General features: G+C 41.5%; 1 protein-coding gene across 2 annotated transcripts in view; it reads left to right on the forward strand.

Moving 5' to 3' along the window:
* The first annotated feature begins 14,008 nt into the window (after positions 1-14,008).
* The window catches only part of AP1S2 (adaptor related protein complex 1 sigma 2 subunit), a 31,846-nt gene continuing 31,748 nt past the window's right edge, over positions 14,009-14,106 (forward strand). For both annotated transcript variants that reach the window (XM_017728477.1, XM_017728478.1), the window contains exon 1: positions 14,009-14,045. The gene's annotated coding sequence lies outside the window, so the exon portion shown is untranslated. The remainder of the gene's footprint in view (positions 14,046-14,106) is intronic.

Consider the following 14,106-nt stretch of genomic DNA (forward strand, 5'->3'; position numbering starts at 1 on the left):
AAGGGAAGGGAAGGGAAGGGAAGGGAAGGGAAGGGAAGGGAAGGGAAGGGAAGGGAAGGGAAGGGAAAGGAAGCACAGCTAGTACAACCTTGGTAATCCTGCCTTTCATATTGGTGTCACACCAGTACTATTACAGATTATAGTGAAAATCTCAGAAGCCACACATCAGAAGACCACCTTTCCTGCCCATGGCAGCAGCCTGTCAACAAATACTTATTTAATGGGGCTTCAGCTTTTCACCTAAAAAGCCACCCTCCAGACACATTTTCCATTAGAGATGTTTTATCCAGACACTTCTTTCTAGGGACAGCTTGTATTTTCCCCTCCTTATGCATCTATTCATTTGTGCTACAAGACTTGTGAATGTTTTAATATTTGTTCTGTTTTTACATGGTCCATAAGCACATTATTGTGACACAGAGTAAGTGTTTCAGTTCCAAATGCATACAGCCTGGGGACAGATCATGGACACAGATGCACCTCAGAAATATACCAGAGACTGGCAACATTTACTGTGTGGTTTTCCGGAAAATTTTCGACTTACAGTAGATCCTTCCTAACTTGGCTGCAAAGTTTATTTGAAGAATGGGGTTTAGGAGACAGTACAAATCCTATTGTTATAATTAAAGAACATCTTTAAGCCTTAAGGTGCTTGAAGATTGCTCTGGTTCCACAATGAGTGGATCTAATCAATTAGTAAAATCAGTAACATCTCTTCAAAAGGATGTAAGGAACCCTTTTCAAATGAGTATTGGTGGCATCAGACTGTGCTACAGATCAATTGGCCTATAGTCTTCTCTTTTCCCTATGGAACAGGGAAAGGGAGCACCACACTGCCAACAACAGAAATGTTAGTCCGAGGTTGACATTGCTTTTCCATGTCCACAGCATATAGTTAAGGAGATAAAATAATGTCAAAAGACCACTTCAGATGGAAAAGAAGAGAGCTTCTCTCTGTTTCACTTCCAGTTGCCCCTCCTATGACTTCATTTCAGTGTTCAGAATGCGGTTTTCAATCTAAGGTGCAGGTGTTGCACCAAAGTGGTGGTGAGGATGTCCTGTATGATGCCCAAGGGATGGAAGTATGGACAGCTAACTCTGTGCAGACTTCTGCACTCACAAAACCAGCCTGGGTCTGCTGAACACCACAGGATACAGAAGGAAGAAGTAGACCATGAAGCCCAGTGCTCCCATATCTGAAAGCAATGAAACCCTGATTTAGCCTGTAAGCATCCAGACTGTATTTGCACAGTGCCTAACACACTAGGTTTTGGAAGGTCTAGGGACCAGAAAATAATGCTATTTTTTTTCTAGGTAGGATTTAAATAAGCATTGTAGAACTGCTTCAGCAAATAAATTTATTTATTTATTTACTCAGCATTAATGCTTCCTTGACTAAATTAAAATGACCTAATAAAAACATCCAAATGTTTCAGATGACTCTGTGGGCCCTAAAAGAGGATTATCATGTGACCATATTATTTAAGCATTTTTCAGGCACAATTAAGAAAACACTGATCGGAAAAGTATCCCAGTTGGAACAGATAACATTTATATGGTATGTGGGCTGATGGGAGATTTAAAAGTGCCATTTGTTACACTACAGACAGTTATGAAACAAATGATCTGGCTCTCACATAAACTGTTAAACTGAAAACATGCCAGAGGGAGACAGCTGCCAGTACATTAAAAAGTCATTTTCTCAGACAACAAAGACTTAAACCAATCATTTTATAAACATATTTCTTTGCCCAACCAGATTTTGGTAATTCTAATGGTTTGCCTACTGCATGGAGAAATAAAGTAAGCTTTTGCTCATATGATTTGTCAGGAATTTCCACTTGGGAAGAACAGATGGTGCTAAAAAACTGAACAAGGATAACAGCATTATCAGGCTTTCAACTACAAAATCCATTCTTTCCATACACATTTAAAATAGAAGCAATGTGTATCACAAACCTCTGACCACAGCCAATTCACAGTTTAGATTCACATGATAACAGTTCCCAGTGTTGAGGATCAAAGTTTGGAGTAATTTTCTCCAGATTTGTGACAAAGATTTTGGATTATAAATTAAAGACATGGACAAACTTGCCACTGGTACAAATTTGAACATCCTTTTTCAATTGCTGAATGTAGGGATTTACACAGCATAAGGATTCAAAGCCACACTTTCCAAACAATCTATGCCGTATTTCATGCTGACCCAGGTGACTGCCTGGACAAGTCTTAGGGACATTGGGCATCCAGACAAAGCTCAGAGCACTGTCTTTTCCAGAAAATAATTTTGTACTTTCATAGCATAACCCAAGAAATTATTCCTGGATCCCCACTCCTCTTCTGATATCATGTCTGTGACCCTCAGCCAGCTAGGAAAACCAGAAGAGATCTCAAATTACTCTGTCCTTCTGCATCTGCATATTCAATAGCCAAGAAAGTAAAGGTAAGACTTGAGTGCAAAAGTCTGAATTCCCAGCTCTCATTTCAGAAAATAAAATAAAATAAAATAAAATAAAACAAACAGCAAGGTGACCCATTACGTAGACTGCTGTGAGTCCCAAGAATCATAAGTTCTAAGGGGACAAGAAATCTCAAGTTCACTAATTCAAGCCATGGAATTTATGAGGAGGGAATGGGATGGCTCTACAACCCTGTTAATGTCCATGCTGGCATGGATAATTTGGAGCTGACAAGCTATTGCTAGATAACATATATTCATTTCCTTTGCCTTTTGCACTTGTTCAGCAAGTCACATCCTGACAGAATTATCATCTCTGGTTTTATGTGAAACTTATTTTACTAGTTACTTTTCTAAAAGATACAGTTCCTGGCATTGTTCTATAGAAATTATTGTTCTTTTCTTCTTTTTCTTGCTTGCTATTCTTCCCTTTCTCCCTTCCCTTCTCCCTCTTCTCCTTCCCCTTCTTCACTCCTTTCCTTCATTTCTTATGTCCTTTCCTCCCCTCTTCCCCTCTTCCTTCCCTTCTTCCTGTAACTAAAATCTTAGCCTACCCTGGAAAGAAAAATGAAAAATTGCCAATATGGATTATAGAGACCCAAAAACCAAACCACAAGGCAAAGGAAACCTCTTTTGTATTTATTTCTAAATTCCAAAATTTGGGTCCAGATTTCTGTGGGCTTTAAAAATGCGGAACTGATAACATGGTCACCACTAGGATTTAAATCCAGGGCTCTCTTTACAGCACAGTACTGAGAGTGGCAGGTGGCAGCCATGCACAGATACAATCTGTTAAAGCAATAATAATGATCAAACTCTCTCCAGAAGTGGCAACACTAACGAAAATGTAATCTGATTTAAATATGTCATTACCAAGAACTTCTAAGACAAGTCTAACAGCACTGGCTGCATCCACCAGCAGCAAGGCCCACAGCTTCTGCTTCCCAAGAGATGGCAATGTGCTGGCTCCTCTCTGCAGCACAGGGAGAAAAGAGAAGCCACATAAATCTGCCTGCCTGCTGTCTGGTGAATCTGCCTTATTCTCATACAGACCCTGCACGTCTGGCTCTGCCTGGTTCTGGAGGCATCTGCCCTGCATGGGTGGGAGAGCGTCTGTGCTCCCATCCAGGAACCAAGAGTGTCCCAAACCCTTGAATTCACCCTGAACCTCAAAGCTCACCCTGAGCCCCAGTCAGGCACAGCCCCTTAGCACAGTGGCATCCCTGGCATTCCTCCCCTGGCCAGGTGCTGCTCATCCCAGCTGAGCAGGATGATTCAGCACTTGGTAGAAGGTAAGTGGAGATGCTGCCAAAGTCTCCTCCAAAGCATTGATGTCTATGCTGGAGAGTTATTCAGGGCTCCCAGCCAGTTTTCAGCCTGCACACATCCATCATCCCCTTCTCAGTCTGGTGATTTCACTCTGGAGCTGCTTTAAGACTCAAAACTAACTTAGTGCCTGTTTCTAGGACTGGCTGGATCTGCAGTGAGGGTTCAGGCAAGCCAGTGTCAGTAGCCCTGCATCCCTGCCCCGCAGCCCTGTCATTCCCAGGCACACCAGGGCTCCCATGGGTGGCACAATGGCAGGTCTTGGCACACAGAGCGCTACGGGCTCCGTGCTCCACTACACATGAACGGGTACAGCAATAATGAGTCAATGGGAGCATCAGTCATGCTGTGACATGGAAATGTGTTACAGTGCAGATACTGCAACACGATGTATCAGACAACGAGGCCCATGGAAAAGAAATATACATGGACAGATTCTTGATAGATGTTTCAGAGATGTTTATTTCTCCAGCCGCATGGCCGGGATCTGCCGAGGAACTGCTTAATCACGGGACCTGAGGGTCCTTGCCCGCGCAGGGGAACACAAACCAACCAATGGGAACGAGGCTGACCAGGGGCAGGGAAACACCGTGCCTCCCCTCAGGGCCCCTCTCCCAGGGCTACATGGCAGGGGGAAGGGCCCCAACAGAAATGTTCCCATGTTGGGCTAATGTGTGAGCTCAGAGCTCCTCAGCTCTGAGGGAGGACCTCAGCAAAGTGTACAGTGGGCATATACCCTGCAAGCATTGGCTCTAAACATGCACAGCTTAGTCTTAAATGAAACTTGCTGTGGAATGTGCCAAGTCACACAGAAAGAACTTTTTAAAGCACATCACTCCTAATTTAGGAGATTTTCTCATAAAAATTGTTTTGAGCACACATATAGATGAAAAACAGAAAAGCAAAAAAACCCCTTTTATTCTCAGCATCGTAGTAATTTTAACGTAATCAACTAAATCAGCATAAACTACACCCATTTCCCATTCAGATTCCACCTGGTTTGTATGATGTTGCACATGGTGACTGTAGATAGAGTTTTCCCAGGAAGGAACAAATGAATGCAGCCAGTAACTTCTCAATTTGCAAATGTCCAGTCAATAACACTTTCTCAGACACGGATGTGCGCACACACTTTGAGCTCTTGCTGAGCATAGGTTTCTGACACCAGGCAGCCCCTGAGGCCAAGTCAGACAGTGAAATGATGGTGATACACTCTTCTCGGAGCCATCTGCAGTGACATTCTCCTTAACCAGCAACCACCCTTTTCCTTACCACTTTCTAGAAAAGAAAGAGGAAAGTCAGCTTCACAATAAATGTTTACAAAGCAAACATTCCTGTTTCCATTTTTAAATCACTGTTTACTCATACTGTCCATCCTTTTTATGGTGATAAATTTGATGTTTTCTTCTATCTACACTGGCATCACAAGTAGTTTCATCCAGCTGCCTATGAAGAGATAATCTTTATTCTTGAATTTGTGAACAAATTAGGTATCCAAGAGAGAGGAGCCCATCTCTCTGTTTCATTGGGAGGTATACAAAACTGTATATTCTAGATGACAATTCTAAATGCAGTATTCTTAGGTGTGAGGCCTTCTTTGGGGGAAATTAAGCTGAGACCCTCATTTGTATCTCTTTTCTTCAGACAGTATTTTTTAACGAATATGTATCATAGCACCCATTTGATTATCTACCTTCACCTGTCAGCCATCACCTCATCCAAGCCACCTTCACTGTTGTATGAAAATGAAAGTAATGTAAGGAGCAGATTAGCTTAGTTCATCTGCTAAATATGATCTCTTAAAAAGAAAGTGGTGAGGTAAATTATACCTAACTAGCAGCTAAGGTAGTGTCTGCATCTGTAATCTCTACAAGTCTTAATAACCCAGGTACACTGTGTACATAAGAGAGTGAGAAATCTTCTGAAAACCATTGTGCACAGAAGTATCACTCAAAGCAAGCATCTGTGATGGGGAAACCACTGATTTCTAGCTTTGGACAACCATGCTGCTTTCCTGGTTTTGCACGATTTCCATTTTCAGCTACTTAGCTGTGATGAATTGTAATGGGAGCCATTCTGGGTAACACAAGAGTGGGCTAAAGCAGGAGAGCTGCTACATAAATTGGGCTGTTTGTTACAGCTTTTAAGTTGCTTAAACAGCCACACTGATGAAATGCTGGTAACCATCTGCTACAAACATTCGTAAATAAATATAAACCAACCTAAATATTTCTAGGCTTGTTGCTCTGTTTCAGGCATGGGTCTCTTGTTTGAGGAATTTTATTTTAATTTACTTGTAGTTTATGCAAAGGCTTAAGTTTTTCAGACTGTTTAGCTACCTGGGGGTGATTTCACCACACTGTTCTTTGGTACCCCTCCATGTAAATTACTCATGACTGAATGGAGAGGGAAGATGCCTAATTCTAAAGACAACGATGATGATGATTATTATTGATATCATTTATCAGTGTCAAAGCAAACAGTTAAACTTTAAATTTTTCATGGAAGACTGGTTAGAGAGATTAATTATAAGCTTTCTTTACATCAATTTATTCTGCAAATCTGAGCAAGTGGGACAAAGTTGATCTCCTTGCAGAAGGAAGCCCTATCCAAAGCTCAGCTGTGTTTGGCTCTATAGAAATAAGAGATGGAATTTTGAAAGTCTGAATCTTTAGTTTTGGCATTACGTCAGGGTCAACCATGTTACTCACAACACTCCTCATTTCAATGCATCCTATTCAATGCTTCTCTCTGACTTGTGATCACATACTATCTCTTTTGTTTCCATAACAGATGCTTAATGGGAAAAATATTATTATGAAAACTGTACTAGAAATCTGTTATTGGATACTTCTTCAAGCATCTACCACAATAAATATTACTTGTTGACTGCCACTATCATTTTGCCCCAAGGAAACAAATGCTGCTCACTCTCAGATCCACTTTCCTTTCTGACACCTTTGTAACAAAAACTGCCTCCAAACTAAGAGTGCTCTAAGTGAAACCCACAACTTGGGGAGAGTGTTTAAAATATTATAAAGAAATGAAAGGACTTCTTGAAAGCTAGATTTTTGTGTTAGAGTGTTACATTCTGACAACGGGTAATGTTTTACAACATGATTTTACAGCTCCTCCAACAAACCAAGGACCATGTTCATTTTAGACATCTTTCTTCTGTTATTGATGATCTATACTGAGTTATCTCATGTGAACAAGACTTGTAAATCAACTGGTGAGATGTAATGTAGTAGAAATTTCTTTTAATTTTCAAAAAAAGTTCAAGTATTCCTTTTCTACTAAAAAACTCAATCAAATATGAGCATAGCTGTATTATTTTGCACAAACCAATGATCTTTTTATTTCTTTGCTTGCTTCCACATGATTGCAATGCTTCTGAAAGCTGCCAGGATGCATTTAAACCATTAATGAATTTGTAATAAGGGTCTTAGGTTCCACACAGCAAGTATTTTGCAATAGAAAGGATACATTGCCAAAAGGTTCATCCTTGTTAACAGCACGCTCTGTAGTTGTGAAACACTGGCCTTTCAGACTTGAGCAAATAATTGAATGTCCTTTTGGCTCTGTTCCACTAATGACCCTCTGGAATAGTGCAGAATCCTAAACTCAGAGAATAAATGGGGTCCCTTCTTACTGGCACAGGCTTCTAAGTATATTCAATATCCTGCTGTATAGATTAAATAAAAAGTGAGGCTTGCACTTGAACAAAGTGTTCAGGAAAATAGGAGGACCTACTTGTTTCTTTTGCAGTGATTTGAAAAAATATTAAGATTGGCATTAATGGAGTGTGAGTGGAAGTTTTTCTGTGTGTGTGTGAAAGTACCAGAAGAAGCAGTTGGATGTGTTAAAAAGATATGTGAACAAAGAGAAAGAACAAACTGACCTAAAGATAAGGTATCAAACAAGACAAAGAACAAGTCCAGGGCCACAAAATACACAAAGGCAACACACATTCATGAAATTCATTGATTTGTGAACAGTGAAACAAAATAGTGAGGCGAAGTATCCCAAACACCACTCCCTCCTAGAGAATATAAAAAACAAGTTCAAAATCAGTTCACTTGCCAACCAAGAAACCCAGAGGCACAATGAGGAAAAACAAACAGCATCCTTATTCTGTGTGATCACACACATGATCTTGGCCAGACCAATTGAACACACACATTTTGGTATTTCTCAGTATGTGGATGTGAAAGCATAAAAAGAAAACGTCAACAGTTTACAGAGATTTTGTTTATAAAATCACATTCCCATTTATAATGCTGAGCTTTATCACACTCATTTCATATGCACTTTAGATCTTCAAAATCCTTCAAAACCTCAAGTTCCCAGGTAAATGATGCACATGTCCCCCTGGCAAAGATGTTTGCCGGCATTGCTGTTCTGCAGCTTTATGGAAGGCCGACGGTTGCACTGCAAAGACTGGCTTCACAAAGCCATGGCAATAGAGGGAGTCTAGGCAGCTTGAATGAGAATTTGCATGGATAAAATTGTCACAAGTGGACACAGCCAGCACAAAGTCTATGCATCATTTAAATTCTTCTTGAGCCTTTAAAACTAGACAGTAAATGGATTACAGGCCTTGACTGACCCAGTTTCATAATCTTAAAACACTTCAGCCAAAGAAGAAAATGGCAGTAATTGGAGACCTTACAGATTGTGTGACCTCTTTATGGTAGTGGCAGATCATGCAATACATTTTCTTTAAAACAACAGAGGAAGTTATACTGAATCTTCCAGAGTGATTTGAAATGAAAGCTTAGTGTAATACTGTAGAATCAGTGTGGAAGCTTGGGAGATTTATGAGTTCGATTATAACATGAAAAATTCTGGTTTCAGGTTGCCATCTCAGAGTCAGAAGAGTTTCCAAGTTTTCATGAAAAGTTTCTACATGCTGAAAATTAAGACACTTGCTGTGGAAGTCCATATCTCCTGGCTACACAAAGCAATGTGCCAATCCGGGAAAGTCAGAAGTTGGAAACTGGATTATCTCCTTGGTGCAAAAGGAAGTACCTCCTAAGCTATGTTAGATCTGTCTCCACACAGATCAAGATGCCTTACAGGAACACCAGTTGGGCCTGTCTTATAGCAAGGACAGAAGTGGACATAGATGCCTAAATGAGGACTTCAGTGGATTTAGGATGACCAAACCGTGTACCAGAAAACCTACTGCAGTGTCTTCCTCTGAATATGTCTGACTTCCCAGGTGTCCTATCCAAAGTCATGCTCTGGTATATTAAAAAAATTTCTTCATCCTGGGAAAAATTGAGTCCTTCTACACAAGCCTGTCCAGATAGTCCTTCAGATGAGGGGATGGATACAGCAAGCACATTAACCTGCAGCATCAGCCACTTCAGAAACAGCAGTGGCAGCAACTGCGTTCTTAGGATCGCCAAAGGATGAGCAAGATACATGTTCAACAACTCTTAAACTATTGATGTAGTCTCAGAAATCCCAGCCTTCTCTCCTTTCCTCTCTCCATTCCTCCCAGTCTCTTCTTTGTGAAGCTAAAAATTCAGGTTTCCTCACACATTTCCTTCAGAAACCATTCAGTGCTTTGCTGCACTATGGCAGAGTTTGTAGCAGCGGAGCAGGAAGAAGCATTCGCAGTCATAACAACTTCTTCATAAACGTCTGCAGTGCAGTTATTTCTTCACTTCTGGGGCCTCTGAGCATTACTCCAACATAAACATGGACGAGCAAAAAGTAAGAACATGACCTAAGTAAGAGAGAAATCTGCTGCTCACTAGCCCAACACACTCAATGCTGCCGGCTGGTTGATGCATGTCCTATTCAAATGGCTGCTGTGTCTTGCACCAGGCTGAGGCTAATAAACACGGTAACTAACAGGAAGCCCTCACTGACTGGCATCGACCATACTCCCTCACCTCATTTCTACATGTTCAGATACTTTCAAAAGCATATTTTTATTTTCCAAAGCAAAGGACCTGTGTAAGGCATGGTTTAGACTGTAATTCTCATTAACCAGGCTGAAAGACCACACTCCAGCTTCAAACTATGCCTTCAGCTCTGAAAATTCAGCCTTAGGGATGAACCTAAGTTTTGGAGCTGTGCCTATCACACATGTGACCTGACATCTGTGTTCCTGAAAGCCATATGTGTCTGCTGGAAACCAGCTGTATTTAAAAGAATTCCAACGTCCTGAAGACTCCCACAGGCAAACCTGTAACCCCTACACAGAAAAGACAGAGAGGTAAGGACACCAGCCATGAACTGATGATTTAATAGCATCTAGTAATCAGGCTACTAGATTGTGCTTAATACTATTTCATCAAGAGGGATTGCTCCAGGTAAAAAAAAAAAAGGAGCATAGAAATGAAAACTGTCATTTATGGTCTCATATTTACTTCCATTGGTTCAACTGGGATTAGTGTTCTGCATGAATCAGAGTGGGACACTAACACACTGTTAGCTTGGCCAGTGCTCAGACAGCACATCAGGGAAGGGAATTGCATATAATAACGTAACATCCTGTTTGGAGGCATAAGAGGCAAAAATCCAGCAGTAATCACTTCCAAGGGTAGTAACTCAGTTCTTAATGCCTTCATAATGACCCCACAGTTATTCAGTCAATGAAAATGGAGTCTGATATTGAGCATCGAGAAGATAAATTAACAGTAAAATGAGTCTTACTCACACACCCATGCCCTACTTCAGTAGGGGACTACAAAAACACAGCATGTACGCTTAAAGTATGTTCTTCTCTGTAAGGCGCTGAGATGGCTGAAAGGGAGGCAGGAGCAAACCCTTTCTTTACTAAATACTGTGTGAAGAGAAAAAAAAAGCTGTTAAAATTTAGTAAGCAAATTTTCCATTGGAATTTAATGAATGGTTCATGTTATAAAGGCCTTTTGATTTACCCATCATTTTGGCTGATAGCGAAAACACAAGAAATTCTTTTTGAGCTTCAGTTTTGGCAATAACAACACGCATGAAGTGCCAAATGCCAGGAGGTTGGTCTTATTAATTTTTGTATAAGATCCACTATTCCAGACAAAACAACTATAGTCTAATTAATTAAAAGCAAACAAAAAACCAAAATCACCAAAATTGACATAAACCATACCAGTCAAACCCAAGCAAATTTAATCTTGTTTGCTGTAAGCTTCCTTCCTGCCCCTCCCCCCAGCTCCAGGCAGTTCTCTTCTGTGTCTCAAGTGATGCTGGAAATAACTTACAAAGCAAACTCTTGGCTGAGAACCCCAAATGTCTTATGGTCAATGAACATAGCCCCCGAAGACTTGCCTTACATCTAAAATGGAATACAAAGGATTCTGCAACTATACAAAGGATTCTACAACTATAGCAGCTAAAAAAAAAAAAAATTCATCCAAAATAAATCAGGGGATTATCATCAAGCTGGATATAAGACAATGAACAAAAGCTAATGGACAGAAGACTCACTGTGTCATGTCTAAAATTAGACTGCATTGCCATTTGCACTGTCACTGGTTTGTGGAATATTCAAAGATATTGTTGTAAGCACAATATATATCTCTATCAATTTAATAATTACAGCTATTTCAGTATACTGCTAGTTCAATGGGTAAGTGACAGGATAATTTCATACAGGAACAAATGATGCAGTTGGTATTAAGAGAGACAATTACTGCAAATTGCAACACTGAAAAGAAATGTGAACAGTCTTCTGAAGTTCCTGAAAGAAACAGCACTAACAGAAGGGACAGCATTACCTCTGTCACTGCCTCCCAATACAGGTGCTCAGTCCTGAAGCCAACTCCCTCAGTCACCTGTACAGCCAAGACCAGCCTTCTTGGCAATACGAGACACAGCAAAGTGCCAGCATAGGAAAAGAGATGGGAACATGGATGTGGGAATGGAAGGAGAGGGTGGGAGAAGTTGGTATTTAGATCATCCAAAACTGACATGGAATCTCGCCTTAAACTTATTAAAACAAGCAGGGTCATTTTGAGAGAAATGAATCAAGGAATGATCACATGAGGGGCAATCCCGGCAGGCTTGAGACCATTTCATCCTGTGTCTGAAACAGGAATGAGGAGGCAGGACAGGCTGTGGAAGACAGAAAGCTTCTTCCAAGTGGGACCTGGCTAGAGTTTCCACCACACCTGATGTAGCACTGGTCTCACATGCCTTATCACACCATCAGAAACTGCATATAGCAGAGTGATTCTGCTCAGGAAATTCAATGAAGAACCACCAGGTCACTGTCTGAAGAAATCCATCCAAGTAAAAGATAGAAGGGAGAAAAGCAGTGGAACAATTGCCCTTGTATAACTGTATGACATCATACACTGTAAATGAGCAGTAAAATCTGGCAAAAAAAGAGAAAAAAATATACAGGATTGAAAAAAGAAAAAACGAATCGAGACTTTATGCCATCAAAACACAGACATTTCTTGAACCATCTGGGTAGTTCGTCTGATTTCAATCAACTATGTGTTTGCAAAATGTGTGGTCTGATCCATATGCAGAAATATTTCACTGAGTTGGGAAGTGAGAAATCATAACACAGGTCTGGTGTGACTCCTTCAGAAATTCATTTTGGAGCTCCCACTACCATAACGATGCTAATAAACTGGAAGTTGCACAGATGAAGAGAAATAAAAGTTGGTTGCTGTCTTAAACTATGATTTGGAAGGTCTCAAAGCCCCTGAAGTGTGTATGCACTCAGAGAATCACAGAATATATTATGCTGAATTCAAAGATAAGCAAGTGCAGATTAGGAAAGAGATAGTTTATAAAAGTTTTCTGAAAAACAGGGTATTTTAGACGCTGGAATAACCTCACAGGAAACAAGCAGAACTGCAAAGTGTGGCAACTCCTGAGGACAAAGTAACAGCCTGGTGTAAGGGCAGACTCCCTGAGGTAACAGATCCACGCACAACTGTTCCTGTGCTTGATGAAAGGCAGGTTACCGTGAGAACGGGACAGCTGCTCAACGAACATTAAATGTGACAGGAACAAGCCCCTACAACAGCAGTTCTCATTTTCTACACGACCTCTAATACTGCAATTGCCTTATCCATTCAGCTTGGTTTCACATACGCCTCCTTGTCCTCATGCCACTTTACTCTTACAATTATAACCTCTTCTATAAAATCAGGAATACATCTTCAGTTTTCCTCAAGTACAATTGACTATAGCATTCCTTGAAATGCCAGAAAATTGGCTTTCCTTTCAGACCATGCACATTTTTACACAAAAGCATTTCCAGCGCCGGTTTCTGCTGCCATAGCCGTTTCGTAGCCAGAAGAATGGCCGCTTATTTAAAGTGTCAATAATAGAAAGTAATAAAAGCGTGACACATCCTGCGGCGCTGTGAGCTGCTCCTGACGGAAAGCTGCGGTGGGAGCACGACCCTTTCCCGGGTTCTGTCGGTCACTGTCACACCATTATCGGATCTGCCCGGTCAGGTCAGCTTTGCTGTTCATTTAGTGCCGGGGGGTGGTGCTGAGCAGTGACGATGCCGAGAGCTTTAGGCGTTTGAAACATTTTTTTTATAATAAGGTGCTCCGACTTTGGCTCGCAGTGACACCGCTCTGTTTCTTTCAACTAACACCTCGCTATGTGTTTTCAGCCCACCTGCATTAGAATTTTAACACCAAACCAATTCACAACAAAACCAAAACCAGCCAACCAACCAAACCCCCAAACGGAGCTGTTTCATTCTCAAAGCCTCTGTAGATACACATGAATGATAATTTTAAAACCAAGCGTTAGTGAATGCAGTGACACGGCTCTGTTTCTTTCAACTAACACCTCGCTATGTGTTTTCAGCCCACCTGCATTAGAATTTTAACACCAAACCAATTCACAACAAAACCAAAACCAGCCAACCAACCAAACCCCCAAACGGAGCTGTTTCATTCTCAAAGCCTCTGTAGATACACATGAATGATAATTTTAAAACCAAGCGTTAGTGAAACACAACACCGCTAAGTCTGTCGGCAGCTGGTCCTGCCAATCTAACTGCAGCTCGCAATCAAGGTGACTTTAGGGGAAAAACTTCCCCTCGCAGGGACAACCCCCTCACAGGGTCGGTCCCCTCACACGGACAACCTCTTCGCAGACCCAGTCCCCTCAGAGGGATAATCCCCTCACAGGGTCCGTCCCCTCACAGGGACAGTCCCGTCACACGGACAATTCCCTCAGACGGACAATCCCCTCACAAGCTCGATCCCTCTCAGGCGGCGCCCCCGCCCCGCCGCTCCCGCCCCCTCAGCCTCCGCCCCCCGGGCACGCACGTGCTGGAAGCAAACACTGCGCGGCGCATGCGCGGCCCTGCCGCCCCTCCCTTCTCA

Source organism: Corvus brachyrhynchos, unplaced genomic scaffold (genome assembly GCF_000691975.1).
Source record: "Corvus brachyrhynchos isolate BGI_N302 unplaced genomic scaffold, ASM69197v1 scaffold11, whole genome shotgun sequence".
Lineage (NCBI taxonomy): Eukaryota > Metazoa > Chordata > Aves > Passeriformes > Corvidae > Corvus > Corvus brachyrhynchos.